The sequence below is a fragment of the Lithobates pipiens genome, unplaced genomic scaffold (genome assembly GCF_037356315.1).
Source record: "Lithobates pipiens isolate NorthernLeopardFrog02 unplaced genomic scaffold, aLitPip1_a1.2 Scaffold_13, whole genome shotgun sequence".
Classification (NCBI taxonomy): domain Eukaryota; kingdom Metazoa; phylum Chordata; class Amphibia; order Anura; family Ranidae; genus Lithobates; species Lithobates pipiens.
The window spans coordinates 154,105,437-154,123,705 of NW_027507718.1; the positions used below are offsets into that span (position 1 = coordinate 154,105,437).

The following is an 18,269-nucleotide window of genomic DNA, read 5'->3' on the forward strand; positions in this document are numbered from 1 at the left end:
CTCTCTATATACCCCAGCCTGTCTTCTCTATGTGTATACAGAGTGGTTTGTGTATAAAAAAGGCTAGAGTATACAGAAGACAGGCTGCGGTATACAGAGAGGCAAATGTATACAAGTGTATGCAGAGAGGCTAGTGTATACAGAAAGGCTAGTGTATACTGAGAGGCTAGTGTATACAGAAGACTGGCTAATGATTACAGAGAGGCTTGTGTATAATGAGAGGCTAGTGTATACAGAAGAAAGGCTGGTGTATACAGAGATTCTAGTGTGTACAGAAAGGCTAGGGTATACAGAGATGTGTCAGGTCACCTAGAGGCCAGGTGACAGATACACACCGTAGGCATTAGGAGTGCACCGCAAGGTTGTGGACCCTATGGCTGACTGCTGCAGATGGGAGTCAAGGTGAAAAGGAAGGCAGGGCCACCAGAACACCAAGACGGATCCCACTGGGGTTAGAGTGTAAGATTCCCTGGGGCGTGGAGTCTAGGAGCCAGCAGGTGTCCACCAGAGCCTCTAGTGGTGAGGATGGACTGGGCTGTAACTGGCTCCAGGTCACAACACCCAGGGTTCCCCAGTTCACACCCACAGTAGGCAACAGGAGGATAGGGATAATGAGGGATAAAGCCAAGGTCGGGGCCACAAGCAGACAGGGATAGTCAGGGACACACCAAAATGTTAGGATCACAGGCAAACAGGGATAGTCTGGGACACGCCAAAGTCGTTAACAGAACAACAGAAGAGCACACAGCAGTTAACAGGAAGCCAAACATACAAAGGTTGATCAGCAAGGTAGGCCTGCAGTGCACAGGTTAATATAGAGTTCTCTAATAGGAGCTAGGATGGAGCCATGCCAGAGGAGGGATTACAAAAGCAGTCAGGTGAGAGTCGGCTGGTCTCTAGAGATGAACACATGTAGGAGACAGGTAAGCAGACAAACTCTATTGCATAACCATGACAGTACCCCCCTCTTACAAGACCTCCCCCTTCCCCACCTGGAACCAGATTTAGAGGGGAACTTCAAATGAAACTTCCTCAACAGACAAGGTGCAAAGACCTCGGAAGCTGAAATCCACGACCTCTCCTCAGGACCAAACCCTTTCCAGTGCATGAGGTATTGGAGAATTCCTCTACAGAGTCGGGAATCCAAAATTTGGCTAACCTCGTACTCCTGATCCTCCTCAGAGACCGGTGCTACTGTAGAGAGAGGACGAGAGAACTTATTGAGGACTAAATGCTTCAGAAGGGCAACATGGAAGGAGTGAGAGATTTTGAGGCCTTTGGGAATCTGGAGCTTGAAACAAACCAGATTCAGTTTAGAAGTTATGGTGTACGGACCAATGAATCTTGGGGCAAATTTGAGAGATGGAACCCGGAGTTAATGTTCCTGGTGGAGAGCCAGACTTTGTCTCCTGGCTGAAGAGAAGGTGGCTTACGCCTGCGACGGTCAGCAAAACTCTTGAATGTGTTGGCAGCTTTCTGGAGGGAATCATGAATTGAATGATTTGTGAATAGTAGCCAAAGCTGGAATGTCAGAAGAACAAGTCATAGGAAAAGGGAGTTGAGGATGTCTTCCATAAACAGTGACAAAGGGTGTTTTCTGAGAACTGACGTTGACATGATTATTGTGGGAGAACTCAGCCCACGATAATAATGATGCCCAATCATCATGATGGGCCGAGACCAAGGTACGGAGAAAGACCTCCAACTCCTGATTAACCCTCTCAGTCTGGCCATTGGATTGTTGATGGTAAGAAGAGGTAAAATCTTGTTGAGGTAATGTTGAGGTAATGTTGAGGGATTTGCAAAAGGCTCTCCAAAAACGAGAAGTAAACTGCACACCCCTGTCCGAAACGCCATGGAAAGGAACACCATGAAGGTGTAAAATCTCTCATAGAAAAATGGAAACCAAGGCAGGGGCAGAAGGGAGACCAGAAAGAGGAACAAAATGAGCCATCTTGGAGAACTGATCGATTACATCGGTAATGGTGAGGGTGTATACCCCTAGGTTTAAATCTGACCCGTTGGAGATACACCCTATAGTCTCTCTTAAATCTCGGGTCTGGTTCCCTTGGCTGATACTCCTGAGGTGGTCTTTGAACTCCTCCTCTAAAGGGTGGTCTCTGCTCCCCCCCTTCTGATGGCTGGGGAATCTGGTCTCCCGCTCGGGAAACTCTGTGGCATATCTCCTCTGACTATATCAGCGTATGTCTTTTTCTTGGTTTTAGACTGTAATGATTGAGGAGATACATGAATTTTATCCACAAATTTAATTGTAGGGCTTTCAAGCCTTCCATTGTTTTCACCAGTCTGTTGGATAGAGTACAAATTGTTATTCTCTTTTACCAAAGACTCCAGTGAACATCCCACTTTGTAGTCTTTCGTTAAATTCACTTTTATGTGGGTAGGTAGGGCCTCGAAGAACATGGGTTTAAACTCAATGCCGAAAAACAAAAAAAAAGCCTATGGCACCTGGTATTCGCAGGCGGTCTCCTTACCAGGTACAAACCAGGCCCGACGCTGCTTAGCCTCCTAGATCAGATGAGATTGGACGTGTTCAGGGTGATGTGAAGGAAGGCAAACTCCTTGGACACCCTCAACCCTGTTGAAAAATGGCAAGATTGTCACCTTGGGAAGCAAGGGGAAAAAACAAGTCAACGCCAAAAAAAAAGAAGCCTACGCCACCTGGTATTCCAAGGCGGTCTCCCATCAAGGTACTAACCAGGCCCAACCCTGCTTAGCCTCCGAGATCAGGAGATTTCAGGGTGATGTGGCCGTAAGCAATCTCTTTGGGCACCCTCAACTCTTTTGACAAATGCCAAGATGGTCACCTTGGGAAACAAGGGAAAAAAACAAGTCAATGCGAAAAAAAAGAAGCCTACAGCACCTGGTATTCCCAGGCGTTCTTCCACCCAGGTACTAACCAGGCCGACCCTGCATAGCCTCCGAGTTCAGATGAGATTGGCACTCTCTGGGTGATGCGACCATAGGTAATCTCTTTGGCAAGTCAATACCAAAAACAAAAAAGATGTTTACGGCACCTGGTATTTCCAGGCGGTCTCCCATCCAGGTACTAAGCAGGCCTTAACCCTGCTTAGATCAGATGAGATGGGGTGCCTTTAGGGATATTTGGCCATAGGTAATCTCTTTTGGCACCCTCAACCCTCTTGACAAATGCCAAGTTGGTCATCTTGGGAAACAAGGGAAAAAAACAAGTCAACTCCAAAAACAAAAAAGATGTCTACGGCACCTGGTATTCCCAGACAGTCTCCCATCCAGGTACTAAGCAGGCCTTAACCCTTAACTAAGCAGGCCTTAACCCTGCTTAGATCAAATGAGATGGGGTGCCTTCAGGGAGATTTGCCCATAGGCATTCTCTTTAGGCACCCTCAGCCCTCTTGACAAACGCCAAGATGGTCACCTTGGGAAACAAGGGAAAAAAACAAGTCAAAAAAAAAAAGAAAAAAGAAGCCTACGGCACATGGTATTCCCAGGCGGTCACCCATCCAGGTACTAACCATGCCCGACTCTGCTTAGCCACTGAGATCAGGCGCTTTCAGAGTGATGTGGCCGTAAGCAATCTTTTTGCGCAATCTCAACCCTCTTGACAAATGCCAAGATTGTCACCTTGGGAAACAAGGGAAAAAAACAAGTCAACGCCAAAAAAAAAAAAGAAGCCTGCGCCACCTGATATTACCAGGCGGTCTCCCATCCAGGTACTAACCAAGCCCAACCCTGCTTAGCCTCTGAGATCAAGAGCTTTCAGGGTGATGTATCCATAGTCATTCTCTTTGGGCACAAGGTGACAATCTTGGCCCTCTTGACAAACGCCAAGATGGTCACCTTGGGAGACAAGGGAAAAAAACAAGTCAACGTAAAAAAAAGAAAGAAGGGGGGCGTGGCCTGACCTTACTCGAAGATGGACACTTGATTCCTGAGCTCCCGTCGCCACAGGACTTTTCCCACAGCAAATGGAGGTATTATCACCCCAAACCTCAAACACAACATGGGAACCGCGTCCAGGCAATCGTTGGCATCCCGTTCCCGCTCTCCCCGAGCCCAAAACTGGAACCTGAGCCAGAATATACTGGAGATGTTCTGGTCCCACAGAAGCAATACTGCATTTTACCGCCACAGTCACTCACAAGGCCATTCACAGGCACCCTCTCGACCTCTGAATGACTCCTTAATATCGGGTGCACCTTCCGCCATTGCCCCTCTAAACACAACCAACAATGAGGGGATGGATATCCCTCCGCAACCCCACCTGAGTATCCAGGATCTACGCACCATTGCCGTGGACATTAAAGACACCCTCTCGACGGCCATTGCAGAGCTCCGTTTGGACATACATGCTCTGACTGACAGAATATAGGTGGTAGAGAAAGTGACAGAAAGGCAGGACACTGTGGTCCGTCGGGCCACAAGAAGATTTGACTCCCAAACTTTTTAATGACCTGCTAAACAGACCTCCTCAATCAGCCATTGACATGGAGCGAATTAACCGTGCTCTGAGACCTAGGGGTAGAGACACGGATCCCCCAAGGGACATTGTATGTTGCCTGGTTGATTACAAGATCAAAGAGGACATCCTACGTCAGGCAAGGAGCAGAAACCACCTCACATATAAAACAACACCCATTCAGATATACCAAGACCTCTCAGGTATCACTTTCCAGCACCGTAGAGATTTGAAACCCCTGCTGGATACCTTGCGCAGTAAGGGTATACTCTACAAATGGAAATTCCCTTTATGCTTATCTGCCACCACTCAAGGTCACACTGCGCTTCTTAAAGTGCCAGAAGATCTGCCTCACTTCTGCAACACCCTAGGCATCCATCTTGTGGACGTCCCTAATTGGTATGCTAACTTCCGTCATACTGTTGGCAGGCTGGATAAGCAACGAGAGGAACAGATGGAAGCTCAAGACATAAGGTACCGCAGGAGACAGTCCCCCTCGGGATCTGGACGCCACACAATGTCTCATCTCTCACCAAGGGATCTGAGTCCCACCACACCATCCAATTCCAGAAGAGCTCGGAGAGACCACTAATCCACGGCTGGTCACCTCTTCACACACAGTTGTAATTGGCAAAAGTTAACTAAATATGCTTTGCTCTTTATACTCCTTTGATTTCTACCCTGCCTAGTTATACAGTTTCTCAGTTTTACAGCAATTGGTTTCTGTATGAACCTTTCAAAGTTTTTATTTTTTACTTTTCATTTTTTCTGCCTGTTGACTATAGACAATACACACTGACAGTGGAGCCGTCATCCTCGATGCTGATACAGCATACAGATCTCTCTAACCAGAGTAAAGCCTCATACAAAGGATCAGACTTTGTACAAACTTTCCCGTGGATTTTTGTACAAAAAGGGCGTCGGCCGAGAACTTGTATTGCATACACACAGTAGGACTTTTTCAGCCAACTTTCACCAAATCACGTGGTTTTTCTGCTCTTTACCACCACCTTTGGTCAACTTCTGTATTGTTGTCTGATCTTTTGCATTGGTTCTGAGCATGCGTGTTTGTACTTTGTACAAAAGTCCTATGGTTTTCTGTACACACAATCAGAATTTGCTCCATCAGACTTTTGTTGCCAGAAAGTTTGTCCATTTGCACAGCGACCAAAAGTCAGATGAAAACCTAAAAAGTTTGTCCGATGGAGCGTACACACGGTCGGATGTTGCTCCAAAACAGCTAATTTGCATGAAGTCCGATCGTATGTACAGGCCTTAAGACTGCCTATAGCTTATTGAACACAGGATTTAGGCACCCAAGTCCCATAACGCTCTGCAACACCCATACGACACTTGATTGGAGAAGATCAACCTCCAGCTCACGTGCTGCTATGTAACCGGACCCGAGTGAAAAGACATTCTGCAAACCACACAGCAGTCACTCCCTCCTGCTGCATCATTAACCCCTCAGCTTCGAGCGGCCCCTGTACTGGATCACCATACAACTTTGGCGGCACTGAATAATTATTTTCAGGGACCACGCACAGTCGCTTTCTCCCTCTCCTCCCCCTCTCCTCCCCATAGACCTAAGCACGTTCTCATAGCTTCTTACAGAGAAGAGACAAGTGACTTTCCAGACCACTGCTGAACGATCATAGGATCTTTCATGTCTCCCTCCAGATACTGCTGAGTACAGATTGCTGATGCCAACAAGTTTTACAAGCAAAATGGATATAACTCTGCTCTTCAGAATTCAAGACTTTTCCAACAGGTAGCAGAATTGTTTAACTATGATGTGTTTATGATAGACAACATAATGGCCCATCATTTCTTTAATTAGATGCGAGTTGTACCAACCAATTTCTACAGTTATGGGTTCGTATTTTTGCTCAAGTTTGCAGGTCTTTAGCCCCATACACACTATGTCAGATTTTCTGCTGATCTTTTCCTTCAGATTTACCAAAACCATATAATATGAGGTCAAACCTTAGGAGTTTCAATTTGTATGCAAACAGGCAGGCCCTTGTACTACATGGTTTTGGTAAATCTGAAGACAAAAATCAGCAGAAAATCTGATCGTGTGTATGGGGCTTTAGACCTTTATTTTACCTTGCTTCCTGGTCCCTGATATGGAATCCCCATGGTACTTCGAGCAGGGATCTCATCTCAGGGATAGATAGTATGTTGTTACGAAAATCTTGATAGACTGATTCTATTGCTGTGCATGCATACCACCTGGAAATAGTACTTGTTCGACATACATTTCCCACCCATGTATACAGTAACTAAAATAAGCACTTCCTTGCAGACCAACCTGTATTGCACATCTCCTGCTCCCTGAACTAATGTATACTCTGTGGCAATGGACCATCTAGCCAGTCACCAAACACTCTTTGTAGCGTGGCTTGGGTCAACCCCCACACAGCGACGAATTGCGGTGCAGGAATTCCAGCAGGCGTGCATACACCGCATACGCTCTGTACATACTAGATCCTGCTCCCATAGTTGTGGAGACCAGACGAGTTCCCCTCCCCGCAGTGGTTCCCCCCCACTAGCAGTATTCAAATAACTGTCTTTACATCTCACTAAGCTTCACCTCCTTCTCTGTTACACCTACCCCACTAGTCCCACCCCTTCCTGTATGGCGGACACCACCGACCCTTCCTCAACTAACCATAAACACGCATCTACCTCCTTACAAATTAAACTTTGCTCACTGAACATTTGAGGGCTAAATATGCCTGAAAAGAGATCGCAATTACTCTATACACTACAAAAAAACAAAACGCACATTGCCCTGATCCAGGAAACCCTTTTCAGACCTGACAATATACCTAAGCTCCATAACCATAACTTTCCTATGGTATATCCTGCTGCAAACGATACAGCCAAATCTCTATCCTGATATCAAAAAACGGCCCTATCCAGATACCTGACACGCAAAGTGATAGTCAGGGTAGATTTCTCTTTCTCAAAGCATCACTTCAGAATAGACCAATAACTATTGCGAACCTCTTTGCCCCAAACACTCAACAAGTATCTTTCTTTCGCAAAGCCTTGCAACAACTGATAGCTTTCAAATCAGGTACTCTGATTGTAGGAGGGGATTTTAATGTCCCCCTGACTCCCTCCCAAGACACTTCTAATGGGTCCTCCTGTATAACATACAGAGCCCTCCGTGCAATTAAAACCCAATTAAGTAACTTAACCCTCCACGACACATGGTGCACACTACACCCGAATGTCAAAGACTTCACTTTCTTCTCCCCACCACACAACAAGTATTCTAGAATTGACCACTTCTTCCTCTCCCAAAATTATTTAACCTTCCTTAGGCCGCGTACACACGGGCGGATTGTCTGCCCAACTTAGTCCGCTGAACCGCGTTTCAGCGGACAATCCGCTCGTGTGTGGGCTTCAGCGGACTTTTTCAGCGGACAGTCTGACGGACTAAGTCTTTCGGAATTTCCGTAATTTTGTCCGTCCAAACTTGGTTTTGTCCGTCCAAACTTGGTTTCAGCGGACAGTCCGCTCGTGTGTAGGCAAGTTGGACGGACTAAGTATGGCGCATGCTCAGAAAGGATTTACACAGCCGAAGGTTGCATTGCAGTGTATTGGACGTCGTTTTTCTAGTCCCGTCGTACGTGCTGTACACGTCATCGCGCAAGCTTTCAGCGGACTGTCTGTTCATCGTGTGTGGTCAAGTCCGTTCATTCAAATGTTGGACGGACTGTCTGTCGGATTGTCTGACGAACTTAGTTGGGCAGACAATCCGCCCGTGTTTACGCGGCCTTACTGGGGCGGCGATTGAGCCCATGCTACTATCCGACCACCAACCAATAACTATGACCCTAACACTTCCATCGACCCGCACCCCGTCGGCAATTTGGCATCTCGATGACTCCCTTCTGATGGGCTTAGCTAACACTCACACCATCTCCAAACGCCTTTCCCAATACTTTGCGGAAAACACCTCGGAGGACACCTCAACCACAGTAATCTGGGCTGCGTACAAATGCGTAATTAGAGGTGAACTCATATCTATAGTGGCTAGAAGAAACAAAACCAGGAAAGCCCGTATAGAGGAACTATCCTCATGGATACACAACTTTCTTTAGCCACTGATTGCTATGCTGATCTTCTGAAAGCGAGGGAAGAACTATTGGAAGAATTACAAAAAAACACTAAAATGGAAATATGCACTCAGCCATAACATTTTCTATGAATTCGGCAATAAGGCAGGCAAATTATTGGTTAGAGCCCTACAAACCAAAAAGCAACACATACCATCCACACCATCAAAACCCCAGCAGGCAATGGCTTAGTCAGATGTCTTATCAGACCAATTTGTCCACTATTTTTGTAAACTGTACAACTTACCTGAATCAAAGCCCATCAAGCGACTCCCTGACTGAAATAAGACCATAACTTCCTATCGAAATATAGCCCCCCTCCTCTCACAGAGGAAGTTGCGGCAGACTTAGATCTCCCAATCTCGACTGCAGAAACCCTGACCACACTCAAACAGCTAAAAATGGGAAAGAGCCCGTGACCGGATGGAATAACGGTCAACTACTACAAATCCTTCTCTGACACTCTTATTCCCAACCTTGTTAAAGCTTTTAACAACCTAACTTCCTCCCCCCTAGCCAAAAAACATATCCTAGAGGCCCATATCACCCTAATCCCTAAACCAGGCAACGACACAACACTGGTATCTAACTACCGTCCCATATCCCTTCTCAATGTAGATGTAAAACTTTATGCCAAAATACTGTCAAACCAGTTGCTTCCCCTACTCCCCAAACTGATTTTGGTTGATCAAGTCGGCTTTATCCCTGGAAGGGAAGCCAGGGATAACACCACAAAAGCAATAAACGTGAACCACTGATTAAATACAACTTCCTCTCAGGGATTCTTTTTATCCTTGGACGCGGAGAAGACGTTTCCGAATGGGTGGCCTAGGACTTCATGTCTGCCACACTGGGATTTCCTCCACGTCTGCTTCAAATGATACTTGCCTTATACTCATCTCCCACTGCCAGAATCAGAGTCAATGGCCGACTGTCGAGCACCTTCTCTATAGCCAACGGTACACACCAGGGTTGTCCGCTTTCTCCCCTCATCTTTGTTTTAACTATGGAACCGCTCCTTCGCAGAATCAGGGACTCTCCAACCTGCAGATCAATTTCGACAAATCAAAAGCCCTCAATATCACACTCCCAAATACATTAGTATCTCAATGCCAACATAACTTCCCCTTTAAATGGGAACCACATGCACTAACATACTTAGGCATTAAGTTTCCTACCAAGCTGTCTGAACTTTACACCATAAACTTCTTGCCAACCTTACAGAAAATACAGGGAGAGCTGCACAGCTGGCATAATGACCATTTTTCATGGTTTGGCAGAGCTGCTGTCTTGAAGATGAACATCCTCCCCAGATTACTCTACCTTATCCAAGCCATTCCCACCATACCCCCCTCTATTTTTTCACCTCATACAAAGAAATATGCAGAACCTTAATATGGTCCATACTGAAAGAATACTCTTCCCACCCGCTAATAGGTCCCACAATGCTGAACTTCAAATTAGCATGCAAAGCATTCAATATGAACCCCTCCCCAGGACCCATGACCCCACTAACTCTAAACCCCGATTTCCAACCGGGTTTTACTGCTCATAACCCACAGGACTCCCTTTTAGCCACACCAGTCAGAGCCCAACAATTCTTTGAAGATGAGACAATCCTCTCATACTCAGAAATCCCATTACTGCTCTCGGAGCTCCACGTTCCTTTTTTAAATACCTTCAGATCAGGCACTTCTTTCAAAACACACAACCACTCACCCAATGGTTTAGGGGTCTTACTTCCTTCGAACATATACAGTATGCAACACCTCAGAACCCCAGAAACACCTAATCTCAGAGATATATGGGTTACTCTTTTCTGACGAAAACCCAAACATGAAGGTAAAACAACAATGGGAGACTGAATTAGCCCTCGATATATACAAAGAAGAATGGGAAATCATATTTGAACACATACACAAAGGATCCATAAACATCTCTCCACAAGAAAACAGGTATAAACTCTACTCCAGATGGTATAGGACATCAGATAGGATACACAAATATTTCCCAAGCATCCCCTCCCTCTGCTGGAGATGCAACACCGTACACGGCTCATTACTCAACATTTGGTGGGAGTGTTCACTAATACAACCTTTTTGGAAAGCTATACACGCTTTGATCATTTAAATCACAACCTACACCCCAGACTTCACTCCAGCGCAATAATTACTCCACCATATATCTCTTCCACTGTCATCTTATAAAAAATCCCTTACCCTACATCTTATCAATGCCACCACACAGTGTATACCAGTTCATTGGAGATCCATGGACACACCTACAGTTGCCGAATGGATTGTCTGTGTAGAAAAAATAGCTGAAATGGAAAGACTTATCCACCAAGACAAAGAAAACCCCAACAAATTTCTAACTACATGGGCTTGCTAGACACACAGTGGTGTAGTGGTTAGCACTCTCACCTAGCAGTAAGAAGGGTCACTGATTCGAATCCCAACCACGACACTACCTGCCTGGAGTTTGCATGTTCTCCCTGTGCCTGTGTGGGTTTCCTCCGGGTAGTCTGGTTTCCTCCCACACTCCAAAGACATGCAGATAGGTTAATTGGCTTCTGTCAAAAATTGACCCTAGTATATGAATGGGGACCAATGTGAGTGTGCAATGTACAAGGATAGGGACAATTGTAGACACTCAGGATGGACTGGTGTCTTTATTCAACCTTACTAACTATGTAACTATGTAATATTTAAACCCTCACATATGGAAGGATAATCAGTACCCTATTGGGTCACGTCACCAATCCGTCACCCTTCCATCCTCTACTTCCCCCTTATCAAGTTCCTCCTACCCATTATATCGTGCTACCCAGTAACATCATACGAAGTCAACCGGGCTAAGGACTGCACCACCTACCCTGTTAGGTGTTGCATGCCGTCATGTCCCATCAGCATCTTCCCAAATTTGGGAAATAATCCAATTCACAGGGGCAACGCACTAACTGATTACAGGTAAACTGCATGTGAACTGCATACCAGACGCTTCTTTCTGTCCCCTGCCCCTTTATACCATAGTAGCCTCTGAGACATTGGACTATTATTGTCTTTTTTCAGTCCTCTCCATATATAACTATAATTAGCCTACAGGATGCTAATGGACCTACTTAGAACATGGTAACTAAAATAGTCAAGTGATTAACTATTTACAATATACATGTTCTCTGTATTATTGCCCTTTTGTACAATTTTGACTCCTATAACTTGTACTGCAGTATCCATGTTACTCATGCTTCTGTTATTGTAAAAATATAATAAAATCTTTGTAAAAAAACTGGTATTCCCAGGCAGTCTCCTATCCAGGTACTAACCAGTCGCGACCCTGCTTGGCCTCCGAGATCGGGCGATTTCAGGGTGATGTGGTCATAGGCAATCTCTTTGGGCACCCTCAACCCTCTTGACAAATGCCAAGATGGTCACCTTTGGAAACAAGGGAAAAAAACAAGTGAACGCCAAAAAAAAAAAAAAAAGCCTACAGCACCTGCTACTCCCAGGAGGTCTCCCGTCCAGGTACTAACCTGGCCCAACCCTGCTTAGCCTCTAAGTTCAGATGAAATTGGGCGCTTCCTGGGTGATGTGGCCGTTGGCAATCTCTTTGGGCACCCTCAACCCTCTTGACAAACGCCAAGATGGTCACCTTGGAAAACAAGGGAAAAAAAATAAGTCAACGCTAACAAAAAAAAAAGAAGCCTACGGCACCTGGTATTCCCAGGCGGTCTCCCATCGAGGTACTAATCAGGCCCTAACCCTGCTTCTGAGATCACATGAGATTGGGCGCTTTCAGGGAGATGTGGCCATAGGCATTTTCTTTAGGCACCCTCAACCCTCTTGACAAATTCCAAGATGGTCACCTTGGGAAACAAGGGAAAAAAAGAACGCCAAAAAAAAATAAAAAAAGAAGCCTACAGCACCTGGTATTCCCAGGTCTTCTCCCATCCAGTTACTAACCAGGCCCGAACATGCTTAACCTCCGAGATCAGACGAGATTGGGTGATTTCAGTGTGATGTGGCTGTAGGCAATCTATTGGGGCACCCTCAACCCTCTTGACGAATGCCAAGATGGTCACCTTGGGAAGCAAGGGAAAAAACAAGTCAACAAGTAGCCTATGGCACCTGGCATTCCTAGGAGGTCTCGCATCCAGGTACTAACCAGGCCAAAACCTACTTAGCCTCTGAGATCAGGCACTTTCAGGGTGATGTGGCCATAGGCATTCTCTTTGGGCACCCTCAACCCTCTTGACAAACGCTAAGATGGTCACGTTTGGAAACAAGTGAACACCAAAAAAAAAAAAGAAGCCTACGGTCTTCCATTATCCAGGCCCGACACTGCTTAGCCTCTGAGATCAGACAAGATCAATCGCTTTCAGAGTGATGTGGCTGTAGGCAATGTCTTTGGACACCCTGACAAACGCCAAGATGGTCACCTTGGGAAACAAGGGAAAAAAACAAGTCAACTCCAAAAAAAAAAGAAGTCTATGGCACCTGGTATTCCCAGGCGGTGTCCCATCCAGGTACTAACCAGGCCGCCCCTGCTTAGCCTTTTGAGATCAGAAATTTTCATGGTGATGTGGCCATAGGCAATCTCTTGGGGCACCCTCAACTCTCTTTACAAATACCAAGATGGTCACCTTGGGAAAGAAGGGAAAAGAACAAGTCAACGCCAAAAAAAAATAAGCCTACGGCACCTGGTATTCCCAGGCATTCTCCCATCCAGGTACTAAACAGGCCCGACCCCACTTAGCCTCCAAGATCAGATCAGATTGGGCGCTTTCAGGGTGATGTGGCCGTAGCAATCTCTTTGGCCACCTTCAAACCTATTGACTAGGGATGAGCTTGGTGTTCGAGTCGAACGCATGTTCAACTTGAACACATGTTCAACTCGAACACCGGCTGTTCGCCCGTTCAGCGAAGCCAGAACTCTGTGGGCCGTTCGCGCCAAATTTGTGTGGTGCTCACGTCTCACAATGCACTGCGCCATCGCAGTGCTTTGCTGGCTCATGATTGGCCAAGCATGCACTGTGACCCCGCATGCTTGGCCAATCACAGCGCCGGCAGCAAGGAGAGCCATGATTGGCCACAGGCAGGATGCCTGTGGTCAATCATAGCTCAGGCTGTGTAGTACATGCCCCACACTATATAAGGCCGCCAGCACGGCTGCCTTGTGTAGTGTGTTGGCGTCTGCAGGAGTTAGTGGGTGTTCTCTGTGTACCTTCAACGCAGTATACACAGTCCGTTATCTTTAGCATTCTTGCTCTTCTGTAATTGAGCTTTCAGCCATCTGCAGGAGTTTGTCGGTGTTGTCTGTGTGCCCTGAGTGCAGTATACACCATTATCCACCTATTTAGCGTTCTTGCTCTTCTGTAATTGAGCTTTCAGCCAGCTGCAGGAGTTTGTGGGTGTTGTATGTGTGCCCTGAGCGCAGTATACACCATTATCCACCTATATAGCTATATTGCTCTTCTGTAATTGAGCTTTCAGACAGCTGCAGGAGTTTGTGGGTGTTGTCTGTGTGCCCTGAGCACAGTATACACCATTATCCACCTATATAGCTATATTGCTCTTCTGTAATTGAGCTTTCAGTCAGCTGCAGGAGTTTGTGGGTGTTTTCTGTGTGACCTGAGTGCAGTATACACCATTATCCACCATCATTCCCTGATGAAGTCACATGACGATACGCGTCGGAAAGGAAGCGTTTGTGGATACCGGAAGTCACGTCTGAGAAACGAAAAGAAATACTTAACTGCATATCTGGCGTTTTTAAACTGATTGTTTGTGAGTACCTCTCCATTTTTTGAGTTTTGATTAATAAAAAGTGTATACATACTTCACTATTTGGAGCCCTCCTGTTTCCCTTTCTGTGAGATCTTGCCAGTTTGACACCCTGATGTGGGGATAATACCTCCCAGTTGGAATTAAGGGTACACCGCTGTTACCATCTGAGACCCCGGTCTCTATATGCTGTTCACCTTACAGCAGTAAGGTAAGGGGCCACCCTAACTGCTAGGTGCGGGACACTGAAGAGACACCAGAGTGTGCACAGTTTGCGTTGTATTGCACTTGCTACTATGAGAAGCACCTTATGGATTTTCTGCCACTTTTAACTTATTCTGCAGTTTGAGAGACTTATTCATTTTTGCACTGAGTGATTCACTACTATTAAGTTTGGTTCTATTATTTTTATATACACTCTGTGAGATATTTTACCTACTCGCATTTATCACTATCACTGTATGATTTTATGCGATTTTTCTTTGGCTGATGCGATTTTATATGTTTTTATTTACACTTTGTGAGATAGTTTATTTATTTGCATCCATCACTATCACCGTGTGATTTTATGCGATTTTGCTTTGGTTTATGCGATTTTATATATGTTCTTTGTTTTTGCACACATATATATATATATATATATATATATATATATATATATATATATATATATATATATTTTTTTTTTTTTTTTATTGGAATGTTTGCTTGCACTAGTCACTTTAATCACTGATCACGATTGGTCACGGTAATCAGAATCTATTCACAGATAGTTTATGTATTTATTGGTTAGCACTTTATGGAATCATTTATTTAGTTTATTGGTTTAAGGGAGCGCAGCACCATCTATTTGATTTTGCGCAGTATACACCATTATCCACCTATATAGCTATATTGCTTTTCTGTAATTGAGCTTTCAGCCAGCTGCAGGAGTTTGTGGATGTTGTCTGTGTGCCCTGAGCGCAGTATACACCATTATCCACCTACAGTATATAGATATATTGCTCTTCTGTAATTGAGCTATCAGCCATCTGCCGGAGTTTCTAGGTGTTGTCTGTGTGCCCTGAGAGCAGTATAAACCTGTATCTACCTATTTTGCTCTTCTCTAATTGAGCTATCTGCCATCTGCAGGAGTTAGTTGGTGTTGTGTGCCTCCAGCACAGCACAGTATACACCGGTATCTACCCTTTAATTCCTGTTGTTCTATAATAAAGGCATCTGCAGGAGTTAGTGGGTGTTGTGTGCCTCCAGCACAATATACACTACCCAACTGCTGGTTTTCCCATCTCCCTGCAGGCCATTACTTTGTCTGGAAGGCCAACAAGGAGAGGCAGGCAGTCACGAGCCAATAAAAGAGGGCAAGCAGGCTCTGTGTCTAGAGACAACAGTGCTGGTCGTGGACGCGGTGCTTCGTCATCAGCACGTGGCCATGGGACACGCTTGTCCTTATTTTCGGCAGCTGGACGTGTTGAGCCGCATCATGCTGAAGACTTGGTAGAGTGGATGACCAAGCCCTCTTCATCCTCCTCATCCTCTCTCACCCGGGCTCAGGGTACTAGCAAAGCAGCTGCCAATGCATCCTCTTCCCTTGTCTCAATGTCATCATCAGTGACTCCTTCCCTAGACCCACCACGTCCTCCTGAGGAGTCCCCTGAACTCTTTGAGCACAGTGTTGGATACATGCTCCAGGAGGATTCCCAGTAAGCTCTGATGATGATACTCAGCTAGAGGAAGGCAGTAGCGTGAGTGCAGAGAGAGGGGATGCTCAAGAAGGGCAGCCATCTGGCAGTCATGTTCCACAGAGTGCAGCATACTGCCAGGTTTGCTCCAGCGATGAAGAGGGAGGGGATGATGAGGGCACTGACTCCACGTGCGTGCCTGGTAGGAGAGAGGAAGAGGAAGTACATCTCCAACGAGGCAGGATGCCCTCCGGGGGCCAGCTTAGGGGCAGCCTGTGCAGGGTGCTGCCTCTGCGCGTTATTCTAAAAGTTCTTTGGTGTGGGCCTTTTTTGAGACGAGTGCATCAGATCGCACCGCTGCTATTTGCAACATATGTCTCAAGCGTATCTCGCGTGGCCAAAACATCAGCCGCTTGGGCACCACATGCTTGACCAGACATATGTTGACCTGCCATGTAGCTCGTTGGCAAGCGTACCTCAAAGACCCACACCAAAGAACAAAGCGGACCTCTCCTTGCTCCTCATCAGCTGGGATCTCCAACCCCACTAGACCTTAAGTCCTCTCTGAAACCTGCGCTGAGAGGAATGAACGTCTAGAATTAGGTGTGTCACAGCCAAGTGTTTGCGGGCACTCTGCTAGCAGTACACCCATGTCCAATTATAGCAGGCAAATTTCCCTGCCCCAGCTGCTGGACCGTCGAAAGAAGTTCACTCCCAGCCATCCACATGCCCAGCGGTTGAATGCTAGCTTGTCTAAATTTCTAGCACATCAACTGCTGCCTTTTCAGTTGGTAGACTCGGCCCCCTTCCGTGAGTTTGTGCAATGTGCGGTTCCCCAGTGGCAGGTCCCCAAACGCCACTTTTTCTCACGTATGGCGATTTCAGCTCTCTACCGGCATGTGGAAGGCAATGTCCTTGACCCGCTGGACAGGGCGGTCAGCGGTAAGGTGCATATTACCGCTGACTCATGGTCCAGCAGGCATTGACAGGGACGTTACCTGTCTTTCACCGCCCATTGGTTTACTCTTCTGGCAGATGGGAAGGGAGACAAGGTGCAGTAGTGTTGGAGGTTGTTCCGCCACCACGCCTCCAAAATGCTACTACTGATTGTGACACACCTCTCTCCTCCACCCACTGCTCTTCTTCTTCCTCCATGGCCTCTTCCAGTGCTCTGTCCTCGGAACCAGCGGTGCTCCGTAGGCGTTCAAGGGGCTACGCAAGTACGCAGGCAAAACGACGCCATGCCGTGCTTGCGCTGGTTTGTTTGGGGGACAGGAGCCACACTGGGGCAGATATTTTGTCAGCTCTGCAGGGGCAGGCCAAGAGGTGGTTGACGCCACGCCAGCTTAAGCCAGGATTGGTGGTTTGCGACAATGGCAGCAACCTCCTGTGTGGCTCACGTCCTTAACCTGGTGGTGCAGCGGTTCTTGGGCAGGTACCTGGGCTTACAGGATGTCCTGAAGCAGGCCAGGAAAGTCTGTGTGCATTTCCGCCGATCATTTAATGCCTGTGCTCGGCTGGCTGAGCTCCAAAAGGAGTTGAACCTGCCCAAGAACTGCCTTACAGTGGTGTGAAAAAGTGTTTGCCCCCTTCCTCATTTCCTGTTCCTTTGCATGTTTGTCACACTTAAGTGTTTCGGAACATCAAACCAATTTAAACAATAGTCAAGGACAACAAAAGTAAACACAAAATGCAATTTGTAAATGAAGGTGTTTATTATTAAAGGTGAAAAAAAAATCCAAACCATCATGGCCCTGTGTGAAAAAGTGATTTCCCCCTAAACCTAATAACTGGTTGGGCCACCCTTAGCAGCAACAACTGCAACCAAGCGTTTGCGATAACGTGCAATGAGGCTTTTACAGCGTCCTGGAGGAATTTTGGCCCACTCATCTCTGCAGAATTGTCCTAATTCAGTTACATTAGAGGGTTTTCGAGCATGAACGGCCTTTTTAAGGTCATACCACAACATCTCAATAGGATTCAGGTCAGGACTTTGGCTAGGCCACTCCAAAGTCTTCATTTTGTTTTTCTTCAGCCATTCGGTGGTGGACTTGCTGGTGTGTTTAGGATCATTGTCCTGCTGCAGAACCCAAGTTCGTTTCAGCTTGAGTACACGAACAGATGTTCGGACATTCTCCTTCAGGATCTCTTGGTAGACAGCAGAATTCATAGTTCCTTTTATCACGGCAAGTCTTCCAGGTCCTGAAGCAGCAAA

At 46.3% G+C, this 18,269-nt stretch overlaps 6 pseudogenes; all 6 read right to left on the reverse strand.

Annotated features, from left to right (window-relative positions):
• Nucleotides 1–2,670: 2,670 nt before the first annotated feature.
• Nucleotides 2,671–2,779, reverse strand: LOC143979661 (5S ribosomal RNA; annotated as a pseudogene).
• Nucleotides 2,780–3,466: 687 nt separating this feature from the next.
• On the reverse strand, nt 3,467–3,575 carry LOC143979081 (5S ribosomal RNA; annotated as a pseudogene).
• An 8,500-nt stretch (nt 3,576–12,075) lies between these two features.
• Nucleotides 12,076–12,194, reverse strand: LOC143978908 (5S ribosomal RNA; annotated as a pseudogene).
• A 99-nt stretch (nt 12,195–12,293) lies between these two features.
• On the reverse strand, nt 12,294–12,408 carry LOC143979811 (5S ribosomal RNA; annotated as a pseudogene).
• Nucleotides 12,409–12,505: 97 nt separating this feature from the next.
• On the reverse strand, nt 12,506–12,624 carry LOC143979830 (5S ribosomal RNA; annotated as a pseudogene).
• A 655-nt stretch (nt 12,625–13,279) lies between these two features.
• Nucleotides 13,280–13,398, reverse strand: LOC143979533 (5S ribosomal RNA; annotated as a pseudogene).
• Nucleotides 13,399–18,269: the final 4,871 nt, after the last annotated feature.